Genomic DNA, 6,000 nt, shown 5'->3' with positions numbered 1-6,000 from the left:
CTCCGGGCTGACCTCAAAACCGGATCAAAGGAGTGGGGGAGGAGAAGAGGAGGAAGCCATAGGGGGAGAGGGAGAGCGAGAGAGAGAGAGAGAGGGAGAGAGAGGGAAATGTGGAGGAGGAGGAGGAGGAGGAGGAGGAGGAGGAGGGAGGTTTGTGGTGTTATATTTACTGTAGTCATATTGTGGGTTTGAAATAGGTCATACAAGCAAAAGAGAATTCAAATATTTTCCTATTTTAAGAGGTGTTAATGTGACATTTTTGTGTTTTCATGTTGTGAACTTTAGTTTGTTTTGTAATTTTGTACATCCCTGCATTCTTTTCTTGGATAATTGCAGTTTTGTATTGTACAGAGCAGCAGTAAAAACAATTGTTCCATTTGTCTTACTTGCTTTAAATCCTCTAGTGCTCTCTGTAATAAGTTCTGTGCTGGAATACAGCAGGTATAGTAAATATTACCCTTGATTTTGCACAATTTTCTTCCTAGCAGCATCATTACGTTAAGAATAGCGATACATTATGTTTTTCTGTGTAAACTGTCGGCCGCATTTGACTTAAAAGCTTATTTTTTTATATATTATACAGAGAGGTATTAAAGGATCACAGTTCAGCTACTGGTGCTTTTATCTCATGTAATTCTTTGATCCTGCGTGTTGCAACCCCCTGTTGCACTCTTCTGTGTGCTGTTATACTGTATCCTGATCACAAAGTCTCTTGATTGATAATCACTGAAATGACTTCTTGGGTAACTGATGGTCTGGGCTTCATTTAGTGTGTTTTTTTTCTTTTTTTTTTTCTTCATTTCGTAACTGATAGTATGGGATGGTAAACCTTTTTTGAAAGGTTGAGAATGAACTATATGCTCAGTAGTGACATTATTGGGAGGACTAACCTTTACAGCTTGTTATGTAACCACAGCAGGTCCAGGAGGATTGTACTTTAGATGTAGGGAGACACACACACACACACACACACACACACACACACACACACACACACACACACACACGCACGCACACACACACACACACACACACACACACAGACACAGCTTTTTCGTTCAAGTTCTCCGGCATACAGTGCTGCCTTTGTGCTCAGCAGACAGGCTCCAAATAAAGACCCTTCTCATATGTGTCCTTGGATCCAGAAAATCGACTCAACTTTGCCCCTCGATCAGGTGGTGGCAGGAAAGAAGTGGTCGAGATGCAGAGCTGGATATCAAACCAAAGTCAAGGAAGGAGGAAATCCTGCCACGCTCTGCTTCCTGTGACCTTTGTCACACACACACACACACACACACACACACACACACACACACACACACACACACACACACACACACACACACACACACACACACACACACACACGCCATCACCCAAAGATTAACCTCCTCGACCTCCACAGCAGGAAGGGGGTGTGAACCCCTTTCACATCCACTAGTTTAGGACAGTCTAGTTCAGAGTTTGATGTACAAACACATTAGAGGAAGTTTAGAGCAGCATCACTGGAAAAAAAGATCACCTCCAAATGAGGATTAGGTTCCTTTATCTGATTAATATCCCCCACAAAAAGAAGCTAAAATGACTTAATCTAAGTATTTCTGTGAGAAATTCACTGCGTCAGCTGAGGCTGATGGGAATGTCTTTCGTTTTGCAATATTTAGTCACAAACCAAATTGGACAAAATTGAAATTTTAACCCGATGATGGCGCTAGAGAAAAGTCAGGGGATCACAAAAGCCATGAGGATTTATCGTCGGGGAACTTTGATTGTCTGATTGTCAAATTTACATGGCAACTCCCTTCAGTAGTTGCTGAGTCCGCTTGGACCAAAGTGGTGGTCATGTCGCAGTCAGCACAATATCTCTCACAAACAGGAGTTAAAATGACTTAATCGAAGTATTCATACGGTGAATGTGCCATTGAAGCAATGGCACAGCTTCTGAACTTAGTAACCTCAACACGCTCCTGAAATTTATAAAGTTCAAACCACAGTTTCCTCCCCAAGTTTAAACACAGGGGTGCTCCCCATTGGCTTCTCAATCTGTTTGATATTCACAGATAAAAGGAAGGATTCCGATACGTGAAAGGGGGTTTATGGTACCTAATGTGATTCTGCTTGATAACGTTATGAAGGGAGTGATTTTTGGGGAGGTGGAGGGAGAGAAAACAGACGATCAGGATGTGACGGGGTCTAATCTGTGTGTGTGTGTGTGTGTGTGTTTGTGTAATTATGAGTAGGATCTTGGGTGTGTGTGGGTGTGTGTTGGGGGAGGTGGGGGTCAGCCATTTTAAAAGGAGTAGGTGGTCCCCCTCTGGGCATTGCTGTGGTGACTCAAGCATATGAAGTGGTATGACTGCTCAATCAGGTCACGTGAAGTCGGTCAGGAGTACCGCAGACGTTTCCCATGATGGTCAGCCTAATCTGCCAGACGCGCGCCTCCCTGGGGGTATGCACCCTCAGCAGCCCAAGAGCCAGAGAGTCAGACAGCCCGCAAACCCTGCACATGTTCACTTCAAGCCACAGACTTTTATTTTGCGATGAATTTAAGGTCTTAGTTCTGTGCTTTGGAGGTGAAAGACCCCGTTTCTAACACACTCTAAAATGAATGAACCAAATAGATAATTTGTTGATTTCAAAGCTCTATAATCTATGTCTGCATGCTCACATTCATTCTCATCACTGAGGATATCTGGGCCACACTCAGAGGTTTCTCTTATGACTCATAAACACATTAGCATGACATTTGTGCCGAATAGAGCGTAGTGTAGTGTGTATTAGTGTAGAGCGTAGTGTGTGTGTGTGTGTGTGTGTGTGCCAGAGAGACAGACACGGGAATCTAATTGCTGTTAATGGAACTTACTCTGACTTTCAGCGAGGATGCTCTGCTTGACCAGGTCCAGAGCTGACATAAATGACAGTAACATTGTATTTTTCTAATCATATTCCGCCAACATAATGCATATGACCTATTTTTCACTGGTAGCACAGGGAATATCCAAATCAGGGCTTGCTCTTTGTGCTAACTTGTTTGCATCAATCCATCTAGTATGTAAAACCTCATAACTAGTGGGACTGACGTGAAAAACCTTTTCTGGGCCCCCGACTGCAGGGGCTTCCCCCAGAATCCCCCTCACCCAATATTGCCTATTTTCCTGTTTTCTGTCTCCTAGTTACCACCAGATTGAAACTTACCAAGGAATCAAATCAACACATTTTCACTCTATCTGGGGCCTTTTTTTCTCAGATTTTCCCATTCAACTAAGTGCCACACTTCTCCGCGAATGAAGTTTGCTTTAAACCACATGGTTAGGTCGTCGTAGCCTACGCTTCATGCCAGGGTGTAGAGAAAACAAATACTGTCTGGAAGCATGTACCCAAATGTCCCGCCTGATATATTCACACCTACCCCCCACTTTAGGGCAGTGCGTGGGCCACTTTTACCCACACGTAACTTCAGGATCTCGCTGTAGGTCTCCACTTTGTCTTGCTTTTGCCAATCCGCACCAGATTGTGCCAGACTGGATCATGCCCGATCGAAGGAGTTCACTGGATAGTCTAATCGTTTTGGCCCTAGTGATGTGAACTTGCAGAAAATGACTCATTTGAGTCTCTGTCAGTGTCTACTTATGTCCTGTATTATTACTTTATTGGTAGATGGTAAAGCAAATTTAAGGAGAAAAAGAAATTTCATTTCTTCTTTTAGTGGACTAACATTAAAAGTACATTATATTCTATAAGTATATCAAACCATGAAGAAACCAGTACTGTACACTTCAAATAAAGATGGATCAGTTAAACCCAGTTTGATTATACATAAAAAAGGAGGTTTAATCATTTGCTTTTCCATCTACTTGAACAAAAAAGATACTTGTGTTGTGTCTGGAGGATGTCACTTTGTTTAGAAGAAAAGGACTGAGAGTGAAACATTTGTCCAAAAGAGACACCTATGAATAAACAAATGAATGAATACATTAAAACATCTGTTCATGCTTGACCATTGGAGTAATGCGCACAGGAAGTGAGACCCCCTCCTTCTCTGCGGAGGCAGGAATGCTATAATTGAAACCGCGTGTGTTGTAGAAACAAGCTCTGCAAAGCTCTCTCTCTCTCTCTCTCTCTGCGTGTGTGTGTGTGTGCGTGTGTGTGTGTGTGTGTGCGTGTGTGTGTATGTATTCTCCGTTCCACTATTTCCTAACCTGGTAGTTCTCCTGACTTATGTAGAGTCTCCAGAAGTCTTCATAGTCTATTCTGAAATGATTCTTTTATATTTTGGATTGTTTGCTGGTTGTATGACTACAGAGTACAAATATATTGATGCAACATGTTACTTCATAGCACTTTGTGCAGCTGTGTAACCCACTTAAATTAATTCCATAAATCATTTTTGCTGCTCTTGCACACAGCACTCTCCAGAAACCTTTAAAATTTGATGCATGATTAATGCATGTCCCTGTTCTTGAAAGCTTTGCTTCCCTGCATTAGAGAAGAGCCCATCACTGGACCAAGACAGTGGACTACACCACTGAAACACTGGGATAATTACGGTGTCTGTAACCAATTGCGGAAATTCTATACTTCAGTACAATATGAGTCATCTGTACTTTTTTAGTATTTTCATTTTCTGCTACTTTATATTTTTATTCAGAGCGAAATACTGTACTTTTTAGCTACTGTACTTTTTTCAGCTACATAGTTACTTGACAGATTAACATTTTATATACAAATCCTATAACCATCTTGTAAAACATTGTACATTATTATACATGAAACTAACTAAGAGAACATAAACTATTTCAAATTAACTCCACCTTGACCGACTGCAACGTTAAAAGACTGCTTACAGTGCATTAATAATTATAATAATAATCCACTGAATACTGTATAATGAATGTAATAACGGACAGGGGCCATTTTGATTAATGAGTACTTTTACAATTACTGTGAATAATTTTCTAATAACATTTCTGTACTTTTACTTGGAAAATTGAATGGAGAGTTTTCACTTGTACTAATATTTTTACATTATGGTAATGATCACAGTTTTTCTTCCACACCTGTCTATGACAAGTCACTTTATGGTGCAGGATGTTTAACTGCATGTTACAGCAACCGGGGATACAACCCTATAACTAGAAACAGTCTCACTTGTGTGTGGAAGTGTATAGTGGTGGATAAAGGTACTCAAAACGTTTACCCAAGCAAAAGTAGCAATACCTCAGTGTAGGAATACTCAGTTCGAAGTAAAGTCCCGAATTCAAAGTTTTACTTAGGTAAAAGTACGAGCATCAAAATATACTGAAAGTAGCAAAGTTATATTATTCGAAAACAGTTATTGATTCATCGGTTTGTAAGCAGTTCGACGTTGAAGACGGTCAAGGCGAAGGTAATTTCAATTACTTCATATACGGCCAGGCAGGTTTATCTATAATAATGCATCATAATTGAGTTGCATAGTCTGAATCTGCAAAGTAACTTGTAGCTATATATTTAGCGGAGTAGAAGTATTAAATAGCATAGCATGAATACGCAGGTGAGGTACATCAGAGGTGCACTTAAGTACAGTACTTGAGCAAATGCGCCTGAACTTGTGTTTAGAAACGATTTTCTGTATGTAGTTTTATTTTTATGTATTTTCCAGCGGCGAATTAAAAAAAAATACAGCTGAAAAGAACTAACCAACGGCAAAGGAAGTCTTGCCAAGTGTCACAGCAAAATTAAACTATCTCACACAATCGGTACTAACATCGTAGATATATTTGCTGGGTATGCGTCACGTGGGGGCTGAGCAGCACGCCGACGCGCCGTGTAGCGGAGCTGCGATGGATCGACAAGCGCTGTCAACGTACACGAAGACACGACGAACGCTTCCTGTCCCCGGTGCCAAAATAAAAGACGCAGCTCGCTAGACAACGTGCCAGGCCTCCGGGGTAAACCGGAACCCTTTTACTTCGAAGGCAGCATCGCAGCATCACCCCGGAATGTCCCGGTTTCGGCGTC

This window comes from Xiphias gladius, chromosome 3 (assembly GCF_016859285.1).
Source record: "Xiphias gladius isolate SHS-SW01 ecotype Sanya breed wild chromosome 3, ASM1685928v1, whole genome shotgun sequence".
NCBI lineage: Eukaryota > Metazoa > Chordata > Actinopteri > Istiophoriformes > Xiphiidae > Xiphias > Xiphias gladius.
This window is presented reverse-complemented; position numbering follows the sequence as displayed.